Source organism: Bos indicus, chromosome 4 (genome assembly GCF_029378745.1).
Source record: "Bos indicus isolate NIAB-ARS_2022 breed Sahiwal x Tharparkar chromosome 4, NIAB-ARS_B.indTharparkar_mat_pri_1.0, whole genome shotgun sequence".
NCBI classification, from domain to species: Eukaryota; Metazoa; Chordata; class Mammalia; order Artiodactyla; family Bovidae; genus Bos; species Bos indicus.
Window position 1 is genome coordinate 103,497,377 of NC_091763.1, and position 25,386 is coordinate 103,522,762.

At 45.9% G+C, this 25,386-nt stretch overlaps 1 protein-coding gene across 3 annotated transcripts in view; it reads right to left on the minus strand.

Moving 5' to 3' along the window:
- Window positions 1–25,386, minus strand: part of HIPK2 (homeodomain interacting protein kinase 2) — a 204,574-nt gene that overhangs the window by 92,787 nt on the left and 86,401 nt on the right. The window lies entirely within an intron of this gene.

Consider the following 25,386-nt stretch of genomic DNA (forward strand, 5'->3'; position numbering starts at 1 on the left):
CCAATACTGCTGCTGCTGCTGCTGCTGCTGCTGCTAAGTCACTTCAGTCGTGTCCAACTCCGTGCGACCCCATAGATAGCAGCCTACCAGGCTCCCCTCTCCCTGGGATTCTCCAGGCAAGAACACTGGAGTGGGTTGCCATTTCCTTCTCCAATGCATGAAAGTGAAAAGTGAAAGTGAAGTCACTCAGTCATATCCGACCCTCAGCAACCCCATGGACTACAGCCTTCCAGGCTCCTCCATCCATGGGATTTTCCAGACAAGAGTACTAGAGTGGGGTGCCACTGCCTTCTCCACAGTGCTAACACTGCTGCTGCTGCTGCTGCTGCTAAGTCGCTTCAGTCGTGTCTGACTCTGTGCGACCCCACAGACAGCAGCCCGCCAGGCTCCGCCATCCCTGGGATTCTTCAGGCAAGAACACCGGAGTGGGTTGCCATTTCCTTCTCCAATGCATAAAAGTGAAAGGTGAAAGTGAAGTCGCTCAGTCACATCCGACTCTTCGAGACCCCAAGGACTGCAGCCTATCAGGCTCCTCCATCCATGGGATTTTCCAAGCAAGAGTACTGGAGTGGGGTGCCATTGCCTTCTCCAGTGCTAACACTACTGGAACCAAATACTAGAAGTTTTGATGGGGGAGAGCCTTTGGAAGCACAGATTTGATTTATTAATAAGAGAATTCATCTTGGGTAAAGAGAAGGGGGGAATTGGAGTTCTGATGGGTACATCAAAGTTGGGAGATGCTTCAAAGGCAGCTAAGACCTTGGTCTGTATATCCCCAATCCCAAGTGCCCCCTAGTCCAGCTGCTACTGCAGTCCTCTTCAGGCAGAACCTTGGCAAGTTGCTAAAATACTTAATGATTTTGTATCAGAAGGTCAGCCATTGCCAGTCTTTCTTAAGGAGGGTTCTCCTCCTGAACCACAGGAGACAGAAAATGACCTGAGTCACTGTCATCTTTCTAGGCAGCACCCCAGGTATCCAGGGGAGAAGCTGACTTTTTTTTGCAGATTGTCTTTTTTTGTTTTTATTTTTTCAAATTGGAGTATAATTGCTTCACAATGTTGTGTTGGTCTCTGCTGCAGAACACCGTCAATCAGCCAGGTGTGCTGTGTGCTGTGCTGTGCGCTTAGCTGCTCAGTCATGTCCTTTGCGACCCCATGGGCTGTATGTAGCCTGCCAGGCTCCTCTGTCCATGGGGATTCTCCAGGCAAGAATACTGGCGTGGGTTGCCATGCCCTCCTCCAGGGGATCTTCCCAACCCAGGGATCAAACCCAGGTCTCTCACATTGCAGGCAGATTCTTTACCAGCTGAGCCACCAGGGAAGCCCTAAGAATACATATATTCCCCCCCGCCAATCGCACCCCTCCAGGTCGTCACAGAGCACCGAGCTGCGCTCCCTGTGCTGTGTGGCAGCTCCCGTCTAGCTGCCTATTTTACACATGGCAGTGTATATATGTCAACACTACTCCCTCAGTTCATATCCCCTCTCCTTCCCCCTGCGTCTACAAGTCCATTCTGTACATCTGTGTATCTATAACTGCATCTCTATTCCTGCCCTGCAAATAGGCTCATTAGTACCATTTTTCTAGATTTCATATATATGGAGCTGGCTCTTTACATACAGTCTAGGGCAGGAGGGCTTCATTTCCCTGAAGCTCTGACTGCAGAAGGAGAGATGCTGACCAGCAGATGTATTTCTCAGTGAGGCCATTTCTCAGACAGCATGTGGCCAACCAAAACCAACAGGGCCCCTATTTTTCTGCTGCCAGAAGGGACAAGGGGCTTACAGAAGCCCCAGCCTGTGGGCTCCGCAGAGCTCCAACCCCAGGCTGGGGCTTTGGTAAGGCTAGAGTGAGGTTGCTCCCTGGCCTCCTGGGGTCCTGGGACGGGCCTGTGGTTAATACCATCATCAAGTCACCACCTCCTGTCATCCTACAGCTTCTGCAGCAGGACCCGTTTCCTCTTTACTCCCTGCCCTTGGCCTAAACCTTTCTAAGGATGTGTCCCTAGCCTGGGACCCGGTGGTGCTACAGCTGCATTCTCTTTCCTGCCCTTTCTTCCTGTCTCACCTTTACGCCTTTATTCAGGTCTCTCGGACCCTTCTTCACACTCTAATCTCCACACGAGGACAGAGCTCATCTTCATTGGGTTTCCTACTAAGCCGCTTCAGTTGTGTCCAACTCTTTATGACCCCATAACCTGCTAGATTCCTCTGTCCATGGGATTCTCCAGACAAGAATACCTTCTCCAGGGGATCTTCCTAACCCAGGGATCAAACTCAGGTCCCTTAAATCTCCTGCACTGGCAGGCGCGTTCCTTCCCACTGGTGCTACGAGGTTTAGTCACTTCTAAAACAGACCTCTTTACAGCTTCACAACCTGTTATTGCATGTTAAAAACAACTGGATACTGAGGTTCAGACTAGCTTGCTCTACGGCTCAAAAATCACCTTTGGATAGGTTTATTTGGCAAGAAAACTTTTTATCAAATACAGACTGTTCACAGGGTGGCAATGTGAACTTTTCTGGAAGGGCCGTTCCCCCAGGTTAGTTCAGTTCAGCTGCTCAGTCATGTCTGACTCTTTGCGACCCCATGGACTGCAGCACGCCAGGCCTCCCTGTCTACCACCAACTCCTGGAGCTTAACCAAACTCATGTCCACTGAGTCGATGATGCCATCCAACCGTCTCATCCTCTGTCATCCCCTTCTCCTCCTGCCTTCAATCTTTCCCAGCATCAGGGTCTTTTCCAACGAGTCAGTTCTTCACATCAGGTTGCCAAAGTATTGAAGTTTCAGCTTCAGCATCCGTCCTGCCAATGTATATTCAGGGTTCATCTCCTTTAGGATGGACTGGTTGGATCTCCTTGCAGTCCAAGGGACTCTCAAGAGTCTTCTCCAACACTACAATTCAAAAGCATCAATTCTTTGGTGTTCAGCTTTCTTTATAGTCCAGCTCTCACATCCACACATGACTACTGGAAAAACCATAGCTTTGACTAGACGGACTATTCCCCCAGGTACAGCCTACCTATTCCTGGGTGCTACTGTCTCTCTCTCCTGGGGAACGGGGAGAAAGCAGCGCTGGGGAAAAGAGAAAAGCCTTTGGGGTTTCAAGTGGGATATAGTAGACATATAAGAAAAGTAAAAACAATCAATTTCTTGACTAAGAACCTCAGAACAAACTCAAATAGAATTTGCGTGACCACGGTTGACTGCTGTCTTGTCTACCACAGGGTATTTGCTTTTCCCTTATACCTGACTCAGGCTTTCTTCAAATCCTCTCTGTAAAAAGAAGTGTGAGAGAGAAACAATAGAATGAAAATCATTGTTTACTCTCTGCCCACGAACCATGGGCACGGAGGCTGATCTGAGATCTGCTGCGGGCCACATGGCCTGCAGGGAGGGCTTTGCTCTTACACCTGTGACCACGTGTTCTCCGTAGCCTGTGTGTTTCCAAATCCTGTTTTGATGGCTGAACTCATCTGTGACTCACAGTTCTTTCAGCTGGTGCTGAGGAGTGGGGCTGCCTCTTGCTCAGGGCTAGCCAGTCGGGATACTGAACAAGGAAAGAATTATTCCAAGAAACAGAAGGTATCTGAGTTTCCCTGGCAGATCCAGTGACAGAGAAACTCCCAGGCTTCAGATCTTGGCAGGAGATAGGAAGTGCTTTGAGCACCAACAATGGGAGCTGCACATAATGGAGGGAAAGAAAATCTGAAAAGTCCAAAGAACGTAAACATGGATGTTCCATTCTCCGATCTGCTGTCTCACATTCCAGAAGGTCACAGCTTCCAACAGACACTCTTTATTCTGACAATCCCGGTGGTGTGCTGGCCTGCTGACGCTGGGTGGGGGTGGAGCAGATCATCTATAATATTTGTGGGCTTCTGTGGTATAAGTGAGGGCTTCCCAGAGGGTGCTAGTGGTAAAGAACCCGCCTGCCAATGCAGAGACTTAAGAGACGTAGGTTCGATCCCTGGGCCAGGAAGATCCTCTGGAGGAGGGCATGGCAACCCACTCCAGTTATTCTTGCCTGGAGAATCCCATAGACAGAGGAGCCTGGCGGGCTACAGTCCACAGGTCACAAAGAGTCAGACACGACTGAAGCGACTTAGCACGTACAATGCTGTTTATATGCATTAGGGACCAAACGAACTTTAAATGATAGCTCCAGGTAAAACTGGGTTCTTGAGACATTTGAAAAAAACAGACAAACAGAAAAGATATAAAAGCTAAATTCAGTTAGACTCTGGGGTACAGTTTAACCTTGACAGACCAGCACTTTCCACATTCCAACCTGGAAACTAGAGACAGTAACTGATAAGAAGCAACTAGCCCAGAGACCTCTTCAACTCTGTCTCCAGCGGTCCTTCAAGCTCACCTGTGTTCTGAAAGCGTGTGGTCCAGCAACTGTCACCAACAGGCTGAAGGGGTGCCTGGGCGTCCCACAGAGCTCCTACGGGGACCCTCTGTCCTCACACCTGACCACCCGCTTCACTGCCACCACCCTCCACCCTCCACGCCTCTACACTCAGGCTTCTGACTGAAAAAACCCTCACCGGGTCACTCTGCGTTCATCTTCCCTTTCCCCTTGTCATCTGCTTTGTTCTCATCCTCCTTTCTCAACTATCCCAATAAGCTTATCCCCCTGAAAACTCCCTCCCTCATCTCACCACGTGGCTTCCGTCTGCACCGCTGTGTTAGAACACTCCCCGTGGAGGACGCAGAGCATCCCTTCGGATGGCCTCTGTGGCGGCAGTGAGGTGGGTCTGAGACCACACTGTGGCCCTATTTCTCCGCTGGCTCTTTTGCCCTCTCCACCACTGACTTAATCCTCCCCTTGACTTTCTTTTTCTAAATATTTTTATTTGTTTATTTTTGGTTGTCCTGGATCTTCGTTGCTACACACAGCCTTTCTCTAGCTGTGAGGTGTAGGTTGTTCATTGTGTGGTGACTTCTTTCGTAGAGCACGTGCGTCGGCGGTTGTGACACATGGGCTGGGTGACCTCACCGCATGTGGGACCTTCCCGGACCAGGGATCGAACCCGTGGCTCCTGCATCAGTAGGTGGATTCTTTACCACTGAGCCACTAGGGAAGCCCATCCCCTTGACTTTCAACTGGGTCCTCCTTCTGCATGTGCACTCATCTGAAGAACACAAAACGGACAAGTCTAGTGTCTGGTCCTAACTGCCCCCGAATTCTATACCTTAATTGTCCAGATAAACATCCCACGGATACTGGAGAGCGACAACACACCACACAAGCAGCTTGGAGTCCCTCATCCGTCTTATTATAGGTACTCTGTCCCCAGCCTGTCATCAACACCCGCACAACAACAGTTTCCAAATGCTTAGAATTCCTTTCCCTTGGTTGCCCTTCCTTCTTCTTATCTTGCATTCAGTACTTTATGAAACCCAGAAGATTCCTTTTCTGTAAAAGATCTGACTTTTGTCATCCCCATTTTCTCAGCAGATGCCCCAGCGATGTAGGCACTGACCCAGCTCTCCTGGGTTGGACTCCTGTCTTCAGCCCCTTGGCCATATTCATCAATCAATCCGTCTCCTAGTCATAATTTTTATTCCATTACTCACTTTCCAGAAATTGACAACTGCTCTTTATTCTCACTACCTTACCAAATTCATCCCTTTTTAAAACTGGTACCTGGTACTTGACTTTCTCTTACACGCATAGTCACTCCAGCTGGGACACCCAGGCCTCAGCTAATCTAAGCCTGCTACTCACTTGAGGATCACCCAGAACTGGGGGTTCAGTGCAAATACTTATGGCGTGACCAGTTCATCTTGACCTTTGGGAATGTTCTTCAGTTGTTCTGTTTCCAACTAGACTGTGAGTTCTTTAAAATCAGTTAAGTCAGTAAGCAGAACTTTTTAAAACAAAAACAAAAACATGGTGATGCTTAGATGGTGGTTTCAATATGGCAGTTACTTAATATACTGTGCTGATGGGCAGTGACCATTAGTAGCCAGAAGTCAGTTTCTACGAGGGCCAGCAACATTGCACAAGCAAAACTATGATGAACCTGTCTTGAAAAGCAGAAACAGAGACACAGAGGTAGTAACAAACATATGGATATCAAGGGGGAATTGGGAGATTGGGACTGACATATATGACACTCTGTATAAAACAGGTAACTAAGGAGAACCTATTGTATACCTCAGGGAACTCCACTCAATGCTCTGTGGTGACCTAAATGGGAAAGAAATCCAAAAAAAGAGGAGATATGTGTATACTTACAGCTGATTCACTTTGCTGTACAAAAGAAACTAACACAACATTGTAAAGCAACTATACTCCAATAAAATTTTAAAAAAGAAAAATAAGAAAAAAAAATACACCTAGAAAAAGACAGATGACATGGTGAGTACATTTCTGGAAACTGCAATTTTTCAAAATAATTTATTGGTATGGGTGAAGAGCAAGTATTTCACTCTTTGGGCTTTCCTTTTTTCATTAAAAAGGTCAATATATGTGTTAGGTAAATCAGAGTTTTAAAGAGGTGGGAATGCGCAGATATCTTTAACCTGCAACCCAGTGACCATGAGTTCAGCCTTCTGAGACTCAAGAAGGGGTGCTGGCCAAGGGGTGCTCTTGTGAGAGGGGCTGTCACTATGTCACTACGATAACACAGAAATCCAAGGCTCACTCGAACCACTAAAGACCCTCTGGCACTTCTTAAAAGTCAAAGGTCAGGTGGCCAAATGTCATTTTATGGACTGGCAAATATCATCTTCCTCCTTGAGGCTTTAACTAGACAGATAAGACACTCCAGAAGAAACTGTTCCACCATGTAAATGACTCTCTGGGAGTTGGTGAGGATGCTTAGAAAGTGCAGACATTCTTTGAGGATGCCACAAATGGATGCAGTCATTTGTTAAATGGCACCAAGAGACCTTATTGTTGATGGTATAACCTGCAGTCATTTTGGCTGATCCTTTCAATTCCTCCTTGAAGTGCCATGGAACAAAAATATGCTAAGCAACATACTCAACAACTTTGTAACAATATTTAAAAAAAAAATAACATTAAAGAAATTTAGATTACAAATCTAACACAAAAGCTATTCACTTAAAATTTTTCATATCATTTTAATCACAGTCCACATACAATTTTGCATTCTTTTGTCTGTAACCCCTCCTATACACTTTTGATCTTTATACTTATAATACAGACTCCACCTGACTCTTAATACTCCATTTTCAAGCTTTTATTCTTCATTGCTCATTTGTTGATTCTGTTGTCTCTGACATTCAATTCTAATATCCAACTGTCCAACAATAGTTGGATAATTACATATATGCTGGTAGCTCAGAGGGTAAAGCATCTGCCTGCAATGCGGGAGACCAGGGTTCGATCCCTGGGTCAGGAAGATCCCTGAAGAAGGAAATGGCAACCCACTCCAGTATTCTTGCCTGAAAAATCCCATGGATGGAGAAGCCTGGTAGGCTATGGTCCAGGGGGTCACAAAGAGTCAGACACGACTAAGCGACTTCACTTTCACTTTTAAAAATCAATTAGTCATAATTTTAAGGAATGAGATGATCAGGTGAAAGGATTTAAAACTATTTATGGCTGCTGTTATAATTGGCTAAATTGATCTTTAGTAGCATTGTACAAACACAGAGTTTCAAATTCAATTTTATGATTTTTGATCTACCTCTTGCATTAAGTCACTGCTGTAGGATCCTAAAAGAGTGACTGCCATTTCAGAAATGGCATTGACTTGTTGGTTTTTATTATAAGAAAACCAATAACAACGGGGAAGCTCTTACCAAAAAAGCCATAGTTCTTGGAGAAAGTTTGTACGTTTGTATAATATACAAAAACATATTGGTTAATCTCCTTTATACATAGAACAATCTGGTTTTATATGTAATAAGTGGTGAATACATTCTATTTCACCTGGGTTATCTTTTAGGTAAGAGAGAAGAGAGCATTTATGATTAAATAAATTAAAATTATATCAAATTTGAGTTAATTAAAATCAACAATATCTTATGCAACAATAGTCAGATGACTTACTATTAACCAAGTAAGTCTGATTAATGCTACCTGTTGTGGGAACCAGACATGATTTACTTTTAACTGGATGTCTGGTGAGACATCACTCACCTGCTTTGTCAAGTTGATTTCTTTTAGATTGACTTAGAAGAAATTAACAAATGAAATCAATTCTATTAGAATTTAATGCCATTATTTTTGTGACTAAAATTACAAATGTTATTCAGATATTCTGGGATTGTCTGGCTAATGCTAAAATTGCACATTTGATTGGATACTAGCTGTTGTATTTAGCTGATACAGAATCCAGCTCTGAATTCACATGGTTAATGGAGAAGTAAAAAACTGATGACTGTCTTTTATTCCTCTAAATGTAACTATTTACATTGATTGACTTTTGTCTATATGCCTTTTAGCTTTCAAGATATTTTGCAAATAATCAACCACAGAAGAATTTAAGTGGCAGGATCAACTTAACCTTTGCTTTCTAATGTGAGGTGTAGAATTTACAGAAGGTTCAATTCAATTTTCTTATCAAAAACAAGACCAAGAACGTGGCCATAACATTCCTTCCTTGGGGTTAATTAATCCCTTTAGATAACAATTACATTCAACAGTGGAGGGTTTATTATTCTGGGTAGGGAGTGACCTTTCTTGAAGAATCTCTCCTCCTACTAAGGAGGTCACAGTCTATCCCCTCGGCCAGTGGGCCACTGTGTACTCAGCTTGCTCTTAAGTCGTTTAAAAGGATGAACCATAAACAGCAACGGTGATCTCTCACTTTGAGGAGCTGGTGATCTGGCAGGGGAGATAGCTACATGAATAAAAACAGAGGTCACATAAATAAGGGCTTCCCAAGTGGTGCTATCGGTAAAGAACCTGCAGGCCGACGCAGGAGACATTAAGAGACGCAGGTTCAATCCCTGGGGTGGGACAATCCCCCGGAAGAGGGCATGGCAACCTTCCAGTATTCTTGCCTGGAGAATCCCATGGACAGAGGAGCCTGATGGGCTACAGTTCACAGGCTGGCACAGGGTCAGACACAACTGAAGTGACTTAGCATGCCTGCAACATTAATAAACACAGTTTTTCTCCTGCAGACTGAGAGAAAGATCTTAAAAACTTCTTAAATCCAGTTTTTCAAGACTCATTTGTGAATGAGAAAACACAGCTGTAAAAGGTTCTCATAAATTATCTGATGAGTACTGTTCTTACAGAGATTCCATCTGGTGAATGGAGAGATGACCCTGAAACCACAGAAACACAGTGGGAAATTCCTGGGTCTCACCAAATTGTTCCATGAGCAACAGTACTACCACAGTCACCAAAAAACTTAAGCAATGAAGCAGAAAATCCTAGGATAATCAGAAAGATTATATCTCACAGAAGGCTTCAATAATGATTGTGCGACTACATCAACTGTGATGGGAAAAAACAGTCTACACACATTATAAATGTGTTAGTGTGGCTTTTAGAGGAAATGGATTAAATATAAAGAGCTATTGATGGCAGTCATATGGCAATGAGGTCAACACGACAGCCAGGCACAGGCATACCCATGGCTGAATTTTAAACTGGGATAATTAAGCTTTATTTACTTCCTGTCAGGTCCATCATTTTAATCTTATATTTATGGAGGTTCTAAGAGCAAAATGCGGCACCATTAACAGTTAGATGTAGTTCTTTACTGTGCTTTGTGTTCAGTCACTCGGTCGTGTCTCTTTGTGACCTCTTTGTGACCCCATTGACTGTAGCCCGCTAGGCTCCTCTGTCCACGGAATTTCCAGGCAAGGATACTGGAGTGGGTTGCCATCTCCTTCTCCAGGGGATCTTCTTGACTCAGGGCTCAAATTCATGTCTCCTGTGTCTTCAGCATTGGCAGGCAGAGTCTTTACCACTACACCACCTGGAAGCCCTAGTTCTTTACTAGCTCTACTGAAAGATTTGGTTTGAATTGTTCTCAAATTGCTTTCGGACGCTGGGCAGGTGAGAACTTAGAGTAGAGGCTGAACATTTTCATCTCTCATTACCGGTTGGAGAGTCCAGCCTGAGAAGACTCAGAAGTCATACAAGAAGCTGTTCTTCCTTCAGTAGAAAAGCTGTTCTTCCTCCCCGCACAACTGATGGAGGGGTGACAGAGTCAAAGGGTCCCTCCAAGGCCTGTACCGTCATTAAGATTCTAGACTTTTACAAGGCAGGAGTGACATGACTTAATTACTGATCATTCCCGTAATCGGCAGTGAAGGGAGTGCAGTGGGGCTGGGGTCGCACCTCTTATCCTGATACTCAAACTGGATTGTTTTCAACCAAATTTAAACATCTTAGTGTTTTGTTTTTCTTTTTTTTTTTACATCTTCTAGTTTTAACTACAACTTGAAAAGTAACACTCTTAAAACCCACAATTTGAAATAGTTGAACCCAAAGGAGTAATTTGCAACAGAAAGAACATTAAGATATTTTTATAATACTTGAAAACACAGTATTACAAGTGGAATTCAGTGACGTGAAACTGGCATGTCAAACACAACAGAAGATTACAAGAGTAAAGGCAGAATAATTAAAAGAAATAGTAATTATACCAAAGACAGGTTTATAGAAAACCACACTGGTTAACTTTGTATTTATAGACTTCAAAAGAACTGTGAACGTGACATTTTCTCTAATATTGTGATTGCTCTGTACCCAGCTTTATGCCAGTCTCTATAAAGACTGCTGAATACAGATCAGAAAATCAAAGTAGATTAAGAACTATTTCTATGGTCTGTGCACCCAAACAGACTGGACTCCCTTACAGTGCTTTGAACTCTGAGTAAAGTTCTAATGCAGCGACTACAGTGCATCTATTAGAAACGGGCATTACCAGAATCTAAGCATTGAGTGCTACAGTTGAGATGGGCAATGCAGACTGTTTTAATTCCTCCCATTTGTTCACTACAGGCAGACCTCAGAGGTTTGGTTCTAGAACACCAAAATAAAGTGAGTCACATGAGTTTTTGGTTTTCCAGTGTATATAAAAGTTATTTTTACATTATACTGTGGTCTGTTACGGAGAAGGCAATGGCACCCCACTCCAGTACTCTTGCCTGGAAAATCCCATGGATAGGGGAGCCTGGTGGGCTGCAGTCCATGGGGTCGCTAAGAGTCGGATACGACTGAGCGACTTCACTTTCACTTTTCACTTTCATGCACTGGAGAAGGAAATGGCAACCCACTCCAGTGTTCTTGCCTGGAGAATCCCAGGGATGGGGGAGCCTGGTGGGCTGCCGTCTATGGGGTCACACAGAGTTGGACACGACTGAAGTGACTTAGCAGTGGTCTATTAAGTGTCTAAAAAAGGGTACATACGTTAATTTAAAAGTATGTTGTTGTTGCTGCAAAATACTAGCCATCATTTGACAAGGCAGGGTTGTCACAAACTTTCAATTTGTAAAAACCACACTATCTGTGAAGTACAATCAATCATGGTATGTTGGTATTTACAGTCTTAGTTGAAAATGACACATTTGTGATTTAACATTATGATATACTGTTCTGCATTTTTGTAAAAAGATTTTTATTAATTCTTATAATTTGTCTATAGCTCACTTATTCATTCATTCATTCAATATTTATCTAGTGACAACAACACATGCTCTGCATTGTTTTAGATCCTAGAGATAGTACAGTGAATAAAATAAACACATGCCTGGCAAACATTGCTGCCCTCATGGAATTTACATTCTACTTCGTATAATACTTGGAATGCTAATAGAATTGATTGGCTATTGACTTAGTGATTTGAAAATACATTACATTTAAGTTGGTATGAGATTATACAATATCTTTGATATGGAAGACTGCTGCTGCTGCTAAGTCGCTTCAGCCGTGTCCGACTCTGAGCGACCCCATAGACGGCAGCCCACCAGGCTCTCCCATCCCTGGGATTCTCCAGGCAAGAACACTGGAGTGGGTTGCCATTTCCTTCTCCAACGCATGAAAGTGAAGAGTGAAAGTGAAGTCACTCAGTCGTGTCCGACTCTTAGCGACCCCATGGACTGCAGCCTACCAGCCTCCTCCGTCCATGGGATTTTCCAGGCAAGAGTACTGGAGTGGGGTGCCATCGCCTCTAGTCAAACTTATAAGAAAAATTGGGACAGTTTTAAATATGTCATATCAACTAATCATAAACTGACTGTAGAAAGGTCAGTTCAAGTCCTGTCTCCAGAGCATAAGAACTTTAAAAAAATAATTAAAGTAACATTTTTATTAATTCTGGGGTCAATTAAGGTCATTAAACCAGAATCATGATTTATTTAGTCAGGTGGGTTGTCCTCCACATAACTATCCCATCTTTAACTCCTGTTATATTTAAAGAATTTAAATTTTACTATTCTCAGTCACAGTATGATTTAATATTTTATAATGCATTCAGTATCCTTGCAAAAAAAAAAAAATAATGCAAGTTGGAACAAAGCCAAGAAGGCAAAATTACCACCTGCAACAATTAAGACAAATATTTTAACAGCCATAAATCTGTCTAGAACAGAAAGTCCCAGTGGTTAGAACAGTGGTGATTAGAAAAGCAGTGGTTGGAACATTTTAATGAAAAAAAAAAATTGGGGGGGGGGAAAGGGTAGGTGTCAGGGGAGAAGATGGCCAGGAACTGATTATTAGAGACCTACAGAGTCACCCCCACCTACTCTGGGGCCCAGGGATGGGCTGAGAACGAGGAGCCTGAAAGGGTGTCAGCTGGGAAGAAACAGAAGGAGCATGCTGGCTGGCAGCGAATGAAGAGAGCGGTGGCGGACGCCTGACCTTGACAGTGATGTACCCTGGTTCTCATTCATATTCTGTCAGCTCTGCTCTCCCCCTCACAGAGGAAGAGTCGGCCAGTCACCAGTGCTTCTGAGCACACTGCCAAATTCCCCCTCTCCGAGCGGCAGTCCAGCTTCGCCTGCTTCTTTTTGTAAGACTAAATGGAGGAAGATGAGATTGGGGGAGCCCCTGGGGACTGAGGTCTGTGGGGCCATCTGTGTTTGACTCTGGGCAGGTGGGGAGGGGGAGGGCAGGAAGATTCAGGCAGGGCGGGGCCAGGTGCCTGCATTTGAGTTCCCTCTCACTGTTTCAAGTGGGTCTTCGCTGTCCTTCGACCTGCAAGGGCAGCAGGTACCTGGAGGAAGTCTGCTTTTAAAACCATCTATTTGCAGCATGTTGTCTGGCGAGGGTAAACCCCGTTTACAAAGAGTGGTGTTCAAAAACCTGTTGACTTTCGGTTTGGGGATCTTCAGTATAAACACAATAGAGAAGCTATATGTACCCCAAAATAATTATGGTGCAGCAGAGAAGCTACACATATGCCAAAATAATTATGGTGCCGGTAATTACAACTTGTGTGGCCTTCACAGTGCATAGGTGTCTTGCCTGACACCCTCTCCTCCATCCCCCGTCCCTCTGAGATGTGCTGAAGGCGGCTTATCAGAGCAGAGAGGTCGGATTTCACACTATGCAAAGTGAGGGAGATGTCTATCTTTAATCTTTTAATCCTTTCCCCTTATCCCACATATAAAGCAACAAGAAACATTACACGAGAAACTGCTTGGTATTGATTAGGTAAAATGGTGACTTAAAGAAAGCAGGGATCCACAAGGACCAAGACAGCCTGAATCCATGGGGGGTGGGGGGCGAGGTGTGGGCGGAGCTTGAGCAGGTAAAGTGTTGGAGGGAAAGGTGGGGAGACAGGCCCTTGGCTTGTGGATGATGTAGGAACAGGAGCACAGAGCGGGGCACCAGACAAGCTGTGAGGAGAAGAGCAAAAACGAATCTCAGGCCGATTGATCCAGCCTGGCCCCTGATGTCAAACCTGGCATGGACCCGACAGCAGCTCCCTTCCACAAAAGGAAGAAAAAGGAACACAGCAATCATGCTAATCAATTCATCTTCTGTTTCCAACATCAATTACCGGAGCGAATTAATTACTCCATTAAGTAGAAGGTTCTCTGTTGATTTAGGTCACTAATGAATATTACCAAGTAAAACTGGATTCATGATTCTGACGTTTTTGCTTCTCATACCCTCAAGACGAGAAAGGGGTGCTGGATGTGACCTTGGGGCTCCAGCCCCGGCCATTACCTCCCCTCCATTCACCCAGGCTCTTCTCTGTAAGAACCATCGAACTGAACCGTCCGAGGAGTCCAGACACCTTAGCATCTGCCTCTATCAGTCTTTAATGTTGGGATAAATGCTCTCATCTTTTCTGTGTCTGTGCTGTGTCTAATTTTAGTTTTATTGTACCAAACTGACTGACGTGGGTTTAACCGCTCTATCTGATGGACGCAACGTTGCTTCGTCAGACAGACAGATGCTTGTTCTTACAATTATTAGCCTGATGTTTTCTGACTAAAATATGGAACAAGATAGGGTATGTTTTCTCTAACAACACGTCCTGCTTGGTGACTGTCTCCTCACCAAACATTTCAAAGTGACTAGTTATGTTAAAAATACCAGCTAACCACTGAGAGAGGTGTGGCAGGCTGAAGCCCCTGGCCTCAGGGTATATTCACAGGCTTAGAGAGACAGGACACACGTGTCTCGATAAACAGCACCACAAGTCAGGGTATGGTCAGCTGGGTGGGACTGACTTGGGTTTTTTTGAAGGAGCTTTGAGGTGGACCCCCAGCTAGTGGTAAGGACTAGGAGAGGGCAAGGGTTTCTAGTTCAGGGACAAAGTGTGCCAAGCCAACTCTCATCTTGAGACTCAAAACCATGCACTTCCCCCCATGACACCTCAGCAGGTGACTGACGGCGGTTCTTGGTGGTTTTCCTACACTCAGCTCCTTCCCTGGTGCAAATCACTGCCACAGCAATGATCTTCAAACACTCCTCCCGTCAGGGCAGTCCCCTGCACAGGAGGACCAAGTGAGGCTGTCCCTCTACAACATGGTCCTAAGGTCCCTGGCTATACTCATCCTTGTTCCTGTGTCCGAGGAGAGGCCGGCACGCTCCTTCTGTGAGTGAGTGAAGTGAAGTCGGTCAGTTGTGTCCAACTCTTTGTGACCCCATGGACTGTAGCCCACCAGTCTACTAGGAGTCTGTGGCTCCTCCGTCCCTGGGATTTTCCAGGCAAGAGTAATGGAGTGGGTTGCCATTTCCTTCTCCAGAGCATCTTTCCAACCCAGGGATCAAACCCGAGTCTCCCACATTGCAGGCAGATGCTTTACCATCTGAGCCACCAGTGAAGGGACATGTAAAAACCAATTTCAGTTTTCAGGCCATGTTGTTGCAACTACTCACCTCGGCCCAGCAGGCGCAGGCACAGCCACAGTCTCCTGGCGATGAGGGGACGGGGCTGGCCTGTGGGCCATGGCTTGCTGACCCTTCAGCAGACATCCCGAGGCTGGGCCCCGCCATGCGGAGCTCTTGACTGTCCCCCTCGGGCCTTCCAGCCCAGAGGCTAGCCTCCTCACCTGGGGTCTCCTCACACTCACTGTGGACTGTCAGCGTCCCACGCTCTCTTCTGCCCACCTCACAGGCCCCTCCACCGTTATACGCATCTGCTCCCCCCAACAGCCCCCTTCAGCAGACACTTGTGGGCCGCCCGCTGTGTGCTCAGCACTAGGTACATGGCGTGCAAGGCCGGTCCTGGGTGTGTAGGGGTGACGGACGGGTGAGGATGATTTCGACAGCTCGGAGGAGCTGGATGAAGCTCCCCTGCCTCTGACCTGCCAGGGCACCTTCTCTCTACAACCAAACACCTCATGCTTCTGTATCTACAGCTGGCAGGAGCGGCCCCTTGGGAGAAGACCGCTCACCCAGTGCCTTGCACATGGTGGGTGCTCAAAAAACAGTGACCGAGGACTTCCCTGGTGGTACAGCGGCTAAGACTCTGCTCTCAATCAGGGGGCCTGGGTTAGATCCCGCATACCGCAACTAAGACCTGGCAGAGCCAAATAAATATTAAAGAAAAAAAAACAAAACATGACTAAAGTGAATTAAAGAAAATTTAAGTTAACAGTGCCTTATGTCTACCTGACACACGCATACAAATTTTAGAACTTTAAATAAGAACCTACTGTGTGACATAGGGAACTCTACTCGATACTCTGTAATGACCTACATGAGAACAGAGTTTAAAAAAGAATGGATGTATGTAGACATATAACTGATTCACTCTGCTGTACACCTGAAATGAACACAACACTGTATATCAACTACACTCCAACAAAAACTAAAAAAAACAGTGTATTGAACCCATTGTATGCCTTACACGTATGCAATGCTATATGTCAACTGTATCTCAATAAAGCTGGAAAGAATTTTAATAAAATAAATTTTTAAAATTATAAAAGTGTTTAGAACTTTAATATTTCTCAATAAATTCAACATTAAAGTGAGAGGACCGACTTCTAAAGAAAACATGACCATAAAAGAAACTGGGTATTAAGTAGGAGCTGGACGCTAACATACGTATTTTTTATGCATATCCCAAACAACAACAACAGCAACGCAACAGCTCTGTGATCATCCTTCTGGCCAGGCAAAGTGACTCTTACTTTGTGGACAAGCACTTGTGAAGATTATGCTAAGGAGATGTGGCCACTCCAAACAGATTAGAGCAGTGGAAATGGGGCTATGGAATCGTATTAGAAACCCCATATGCTTGGAGGGACCATCCTGAAATTAAACCTCCTATCAAGACACCTTCATGGGGTGCTGCCAGTTATAAATGTGCTACACTCGACTGGGAGAAAATTCCATGAAAGCTTACAAAAACCTTGCTAGAAGCATTAAAAATTCCTAGCCGTTTCCTTATTTGTCATTCAGCAAATGTTAATATTTCTTTCTGTATTCCTACTGAAGCTTGAAATTAACATGGCTTTTTGTTTATTTCTTCATTTCTGCACTCTTGTCAGCTCATCTCAGGAATGCATTTTGTTGGTCGGCTGCTGCAGAGCCAAATAAAAAAAAGCCAAAAGACACTCACACCCTGACTAGTGAAAGCCTCTGCATGAAATTACATTTGTTCTTTAACCTCTCAGAAGTAGAACATTCCACTTAAAATAAATATTTAACACCTAGGACGCCTTCTTTCAGGAATCACTTTGACACGGACATTAGTCTCTCTCGGTACCCAATGCCAGAACCCTGGGGTGCAAAGCTTTCTACAGATGAAGCTGAGGGAGAGTGTGGATGGGGTCTAGGAAGGCTGGCAAGCAAGGGCAAACACAGAATTTGCTAAAGCAAATTGATCTCTGAAAATGCCCCTCCCCCACCCAAGACTCTTCAAGCAGAATTTAGCCCAAGTCTAAGTGGTTTTCAAACCAAGATGGGATGCGGGTCCCAGGGAAGGGCCCCTCTGCCCCAGGACTGGTTGTGTCGGATCCAGCCTGCTTCCTAAGGACCCGGCTCTACGAAGCCTCCTCCCCACCAGGAACCTGGGTGATTATCACCCCAGTTTAACTGGTGCCCTGACAGCTCCAGCGGGCATGTGGCTTTGGAACAAGAGCCCTGCCCTGGGACACTCGGAGTGGGCAGCCTCAGACTCAGGTACCCAGTAGTAAGTGCTTCCTTGCTGGCTCAGATGGTAAAGAATTGGCCTGCAATCAATGTGGGAGACCTGGGTTTGATTCCTGGGTCGGGACGATCCCCCTGGAGAAGGGAATGGCAACCCACCCCAGTATTCTTGCCTGGAGAATTTCACGGACAGAGATGCCTGGCCAGTTACAGTCCATGGGGTCACAGAGAGTCAGACATGACTGAGCGACTCACTTTCACCCAATAGTAAGTTTATGTTGCCGACTTAAAATCCTGCCCCATGGGGGATGCCTTGGGTGTCTGGGGTATGCTGCTTTATGAAGGCTTTGTGGGGGGCAATGGATGTTTTGAAAAGTACAGACCGTGACAGAAATGGTACTGAATGTCCCCAGGAACAGAATTAACAGGGATGGTATCCAAAACTGGCTTAAGAATGCCTCCAAAGCAGCAGGTGATTTTTTAACTTGATGTTCAGATGGCTCAAGAGTCTTTACAAGACAGACTCTTGCTCATGCCTGTGGGCATGTGTGTGTTTAAATGTGCTTCCAGAACTTTCCAACTAGGACAGAAGGGAACAGCTCTCCCGGTTCAGGACACAGCGCCTGATAAAGCTCGGAGGACAGCCCGAGGGTGGCGATGCATGTCCTTTGAAGGCCATTTCCGTGGACTGTGTCTCCTGTCTGTCATGAGGACCCCTGACAGACCACAGGGCCTCTGGTTAGACCACAGCATCCCCCGGGGCCGGGTGCCTGCCCATGGAGAATATCGTGATGCTATATTCATCCTTCCTCCCGGCTGATGTTGACTCATTATATGACAAAGCCACTCTTCAATCTCTATTTTGGGTAGACTTTGCACTTTGGGGGAGCTGGTAACATGCCTCTCCAGATAAAAATGTACAGGAGAGGCCATTAAAGGCAGGCCTCTTAAGTCTTAATTGGGTCAATTTCTTCCCTGCCCCATCATGAAACCAATGTGACCTTTTCTCTGGTGTTGGCTTTTAATCCCTCTTGTTCTTGGCTCATCTTGATAATAGAAACCCATTGCCATCCCACATGAGGACGGCGGACAGGATGGAGGTGAGTACAGAGGAAGAAATCCTGCTTTTAGGGTCCTTCTGTGTTGCACAAATCTACTTCCAGAGCCAATTTCCGGAGTACCTGCTGTTTTACACGCTGAACCCCAAAGCTCCACCCACCTTCCCATCTCCTCCTCCCCTCAACCTGGACAATCAAAGAGGTGACTGTGAAAAATGATCTCCAATGATCACTAAATGCCGTGCTTTAAAAGTCACATTTTCTGTGAATCCAAATTAAGCTCTGTTTACTCCATGGAAATTAAGGTTGCCGCAGCTACCACCCAGAGGCACATTTAAATATTCTCACGTGACATGTTCTGTTATTCCAGGGACAAGAGGTTCTCTTTAAGCAAAGTCCAGAATGCAGCCTGGACCCTGCACTGGCCAAGCCCAGTCCACTGCAGCATCCACGGGTCCTGGGAGCAGAGGGCCTCCAGTTCTCTGGGCCAGAATCTCGCCATACATCTCCGTGGAGCCACCTGTGTTCAGGAATGCCTCCCCCTGGACTGGGAGTTGCCCCAGCCCACGACAGCTTGGCCTCAGTGGGCTCTGATTTTTCTAGCCCAGGAATCACAACTGCATCCCTCAGCTCTGGTTCCTTCTCTTAATATGCCACCTCTACTGCTGGCACATGGCTTGTGCCCCTCTGGGGACAGACCCTGGGTGATGCCGGGGCTCACGGGAACACACCAGCGTGGCCCCCAGCTTCCACCTCTCCTTGGTGCCACTGACTGTAGGCCACATTGCTTCCACATGAGAAGGCAAACACCCCTGGGTGCCAATTATTAGCTCAAAATTCATGGCATCCCAGGCCCTTACAACTCAGCCCCGGTTACCTTGCCAGTCTCATCAATCATCACTGTGTATATTCACTCACTTTTTCATCTGTTCATTTAATCATAAAGATCCTCCGAGGCCAGTGAGTCAAGCATTGTGATAGACGCACACAGAGACACTAAATAACACCCATCTCTAGATGAGCTTCCTCAAGAAGTTCAGACTTGAGTAGTGGTAGCCGGATCTATCAGCACAGATGTGCAGTAAACGGTCAGGATGAAGGGTCCTGAGAACCAAGGAAGGAGAATGCAGTTCTCCATTTCTCGGGGCCCAGCTTGGATACCACCTGATGGGAAGCTCTCCCTCATCACTCAGCCTCCTCAGGGTCCTTTTTGGGGTCAGGGCAGTAATGAATGTACTCAACCTGGGCCCCCAGAGGCATGAACACCCCTCGAGAGCAGGAACAAGGCTCTGCTCCTCTGTGCTCTCCACACAACAGGCACCCTGGCTTGTACACGGCGGGTGCTCCGCACATGTCTACTGCTGATTCGAATGTACCTGACGGTAAAACTTAGGATCAGGGTCAACAGCAATCCTTCCTGAAGTATTCACTAGAAACCTGTTCCTCCTTCTGATGGAGGGGGCAGAAATGTGCCAGACGGCTCCAGTCAGGAGTCTGACGGCCAGCCCCAGCTGTCCACTCTAAGCTGTGTGCTTTGCAAAGACCCTCCTCGGACTCCTCCAGACTATTGTATCTGCAGGACAGCAGAGGCCCCAGATGCGGAGCAGGTGGGAGGAGAGGTCCAGGCCTCAGGGGAGCGACACAGCAGCAGGATGAGACTTTCTGGTGGTGGATGGAGGACATGCCTCTCCTCTTAGAGAAGAGGCACATTCACCACTGACACACCATCCCCTAAGGCCACTTAGTAATTACTGAACAAAACCTTGCTCTTCATGTGATACCGAGTATTACCCATTGCAGGAGGTTGGCTTTCAAACTCGAGTCTGGACTACAACCACTATGACCACGTCAAGCTTGTGTGTTACATACACACACATGGGTTACATGTACCGAGATTAAAATACTGTAAGACACCATATTAGCTATCTGTTGCAAGGCTGACAAATTACCATGAAACTCAGTGGCTTAAAATAACAGTCATTATCTCATAGTTTTTGTAGGTGGGAGATACAGTAGCGGCTTAGCTGTGTGGTTTGGTTCAGGGTCTCTCGTGAGGCTGTAATTAACGTGATCTGCTTCTAAGCTCACCTACATGACTCCTGCCAGGAAGCCTCTGTTACTTTCTGGCTGTTGGCTGGAGGCCTCAGTTTCTTTCTATGTGGGCTTCCATTGGGCTGCTCACAATACGCACGCAGAGAGATTTTTTTCCCCACCTGTGAGTTTGAAGGCTGCAGATGCTTTACACAATGGCTGTGAAAATTTTAACAGGCTCAGAATTGGAGAAAGGATATTTATCTGTTTGTCTATCCACACACCTATACCTATAAACACAAACATAAACGTATGTGCTTTTTTTCAGGGTGCGGGTTGTGGTGGTGCTTTAGTTCCTATGTCGTATCGGACTCTTGTGACCCCATGGACGGTAGCTCACCAGGCTCCTCTGTCCATGGGATTTTCCAGGCAAGAATACTGGAGTGGATTGCCATTTCCTTCTCCAGGGGATCTTCCGACCCAGGAATCGAACTCGGGTGTCCTACATTACAGGCAAATTCTTTACCGACTGAGCTATGAGGGAAGGCTAGTGTGCGGGTAAGTGACATTAAGTACATTCACATTGCTGTGTGATCACCATCACCATCCATTTCCAGAATTCTTTTCATCTTGTAAAACTGAAAGTCTGTACCCATTAAATAACAATACCCCATCTCCCCTCTTCCCTTCCCCTGGCAACAATCACTCTTTCTGTCTCTATGCATTTGACTGCCCTAAGTACCTCATTGGAGAAGGCAATGGCACCCCACTCCAGTACTCTTGCCTGGAAAATCCCATGGGTGTAGGAGCCTGGAAGGCTGCAGTCCATGGGGTCCCTGAGGGTCGGACACGACTGAGCGGCTTCACTTTCACGCATTGGAGAAGGAAATGGCAACCCACTCCAGTATTCTTGCCTATAGAATCCCAGGGATGGGGGAGCCTGGTGGGCTGCCGTCTATGGGGTCGCACAGAGTCGGACACAACTGAAACGACTTAGCAGCAGTAGCAGCAGCAAGTACCTCATATGAGAGGAAAAGGCAATGGCACCCCACTCCAGTACTCTTGCCTGGAAAATCCCATGGGCGGAGGAGCCTGGTAGGCTGCAGTCCAAGGGGTTGCGAAGAGTCGGGCATGACTGAGCGACTTGATTTTCACTTTTCACTTTCATGCACTGGAGAAGGAAATGGCAACCCACTCCAGTGTTCTTGCCTGGAGAATCCCAGGGACGGGGAGCCTGGTGGGCTGCAGTCCATGGGGTCACACAGAGTCGGACACGACTGAAGCGACTTAGCAGCAGCAGCAAGCACCTCATATGAGAGGAATCATACAATATTTGTCCTTTTGTGACTGGTTTATTACACTTGATGTCTTCAAGATTCATCCATGTTGCAGCTTGTGTCAAAATTTCTTTCCTTTTTAAGGCTGAATAATATTCCATCCTATACACACATCACATTTTGCTGGACTCTTCATCCATCTATGTACACTTGCGTCCCTTTCTTCTTTTGACTATTCTGAATTACGCTGTTACTAACATGGATGTATAATGATTACTTTTAAACATGTTAAATATGTAAACATTTTAAAAATATGTTAAATATTTTCAACAATTCATGTCACTAATAAAATATTATTTCAAGACGTTACTAGGAAATATTCTTGTTTCTGAATTAATGCCGAGGTTCGTGGCTGGGAAACTTTAAGGAATAAAGGTAGATCTTCTCTGGACCCCCGGGGGCTGGGCTGTTCAGCTGGCCAAGTTGGGGCATGGCAACCTGGTGAGTATCACGAAAAACGTAAAGAAACTCAAACTTAACTCTATTCAAAAATGTTAACACTTTAAAAAATAATGTTCACTAGTAAAATATTGTGTTCTTCCAACATCCAAACAAACAACTCCATTGAGACAAGTTTACAACAGACTCTGAGTTAGAGCCTCTGCAAAAGAAATAATTATAACCAAACTTTGGCTCTTATAAAATTCAGGTAATAATTCTAAACAGCTGGAGTGGGAGTTTAAAATTTTTTTTTTAAAAATCAATAAATATATAAAGATAAAAATTCTTCCCTTCTCTCTGGCAGGAGGGCAAACTCCGGTCATTTGGTTTTTAAATGACTTCTTTACTAGGCCATGGCTACTCATCATGAGGTGAAACAGGGCTGCATGCAAATGAGGGGAGAAAGGGATGCTACCCGAGAGAGTTTCTGAAGCCAGACTATCCACAGCCCTGGGGCCATTCCACAGAAGACGGAGGGGGTGTCTATAGAGACATATGCACTCATCCAGGATTTAACTAAGCTGTTAAAGATAAGTGATCAGTGATGGAATTTTATGTATTCTTCAAAACTCTAAATGCCTACCACTTTAAAAAGTTTATTTTTAACATTCAGCAAATATTCACTGGATTCTTAAAATGTGCCAAGCATTGTTAGGTGCTTGGGATACGGAGCACACTGGTAAAGAAAATGGACAAATGTGCTGAACACAGAACATCTGATGTTATTTAAGAATTTCGGTTTTAATTTGAACAAAGGATATTATGGGTGTTATGCCCCCAACTTTGTCTCAATCCCCCATCCGTGTGTCCAGTCCCCCACCAGGCACCCTTGCCAGGACCCGCAGGCCAGCACTGGGGAGGAAATATTAGTTCCCTGGATTCCTCAACTTGCAACCATGAAGCAGCACAGAGCGGGTCTAATGATCAGCCCCTGCTGCTCCAACATAAATGAAATTCTGGCCAAGACAGCCCAGGTTTGTATTCGATAATGTTGTGAGGCAGTTTTGGGGCTGGTGGATGGCTGGTTGGCTGAGAGAACAATCTAGATATGAGATGAAACAAAATTTCCTACAGAGAGGACAAAGGGCCCTTCCTAGCCACGTGTTGCAGAGCTGAGTTTGAGCACATCTGGGGGTGAGTATGCCCTTGTTCTCCAGCAACACAGGTTCCTGTCATCCCAGCCTGCTGTAAGTTGCTGCCAAGGCTGACAAACACAGATGTCCCACTGGGTCTGGAGGGACAAGCCCAGTGGCCACTGTGTGTACACACCCATACTCACAGCCATGCACACACATTTTGTCCTGCTCACTGCCCCAGCCTGCTGAGGTCCCGCTCCTCCTTGACCGTGGGGCTCTGGCATGGAGGACTCTCATTCACCAGGTTCTTTCCAGGCTCTGCAGGTCCCTCGAACTTCTCCACATTCATCCTCTCCAGCTTCCCTGTGGCCGATGCTGCTCACTGGACTGCTGTCGTTTAGTAGCTCAGTCGTGTCCGACTCTTTGCAACTCCATGGACTGTAGCCCACCAGGCTTCCCCATCCACAGAATTCTCCAGGCAAGAATACTGGAGTGGATTGCCATGCCCTCCTTCAGGGGATCTTCCCAACCTGGGTCTCCTGCACTGCAGGCAGACTCTTTACTGTCTGAGCCACCAGAGACAACCTGACCTCTTCATGTCAGAAGCAGTTGAGGGCAGCCTGAAACTGGAAAAGCCAGGAAGGTCTGGGAGAACCGGCTTCTTTGTCTCTGACCTCTAGAGTCTGGGTCAGGTGTCAAGAGCCAGGAGGTGGGAACTGTTGGCTGCCATCTGGTCCTCTCCCGGGGGCTGTGCTCAGGGTTGGGGGCGGAAGGTCTGCTCCCAGCTACAGGTACACATCTCAGAGGGCTGGTCTTCTAACTTATTTTCAACTCCGACATACAATTTTAGCATCAAATGCTTCCCTGAATAATGTGGAATGAGGTAATATTTGTCTATCACCTGTATGTCTCTGATGATCACTATTTTTTTAACATCAGAAGTGAATGCCCATGTACAATCACTACCCCTCTTCCCACTTCCCACTTGACCCACACCTGGACAACCAACTTAAAAATATGATTGTTCACTACAAAGGGCATTCTGCTTATGTGTACATTTAATGTTACCAGGATAGAACCTGAAAAAAAAAAAAAAAGGTTGGTGAAAAGGTCCATTAACTGATAAGACTCTGGGGTACTTTCTGGAGCTTTTGTGTATTAAAATATACTTCTAGTTTTACTTCTTCTTCTTTTTAATCTTCCCACCTCCACCCCCAAGGCCTACTTCTAGTTCAAGAGTTCATGTTTTCAGATACCATTGCAAGTCAAACTCCAATATTCATAAGGCTTATGAAGAGAAATTCTCAACCTGAAAACATAATTGCCAGTTGGTGACCCAGAACAATAGCTAAAGAATAATCCTGTTACCCCTTGGACCATAAAGAAGGCTGAGCACCAAACAACTGATGCTTTTGAATTGTGGTGCTGGAGAAAACTCTTGAGAGTCCCTTGGACTGCAAGGATATCCAACCAGTCAATCCTAAAGGAAATCAACCCTGAATATTCATTGCCACGACTGACATGAAGAGCCAACTCACTGGAAAAGACCCTGATGCTGGGAGAGATTGAAGGCAGGAGGAGAAGGGGAAGACAGAGGATAAGATGGTTGGATGGCATCATTGACTCAATGGACATGAATTTGCTCAAACTCCGGGAGACAGTGGAGGACAGAGGAGCCTGGCGTGCTGCAGTCCATGGGGTCACAAGAGTCAGACATAGTGACTGAACAACAACCCTGTGATAGCCAGGAGGTGCCTGCTGAATGCCAAATTTGCCAGGGGAGGAGGGTAAAAGCAGCCTTGGACCCTCTGGTCTTCTCCCAAGAACTGGGGAAATGGTACACTTCTGTCAGGGAGGCCTGCTCCCTATAGGGGAACATAGACCAACTCGGGCACAGGCAGAGAGAGGTGGCCCCACTTTGCTGCTGTCCCTAATC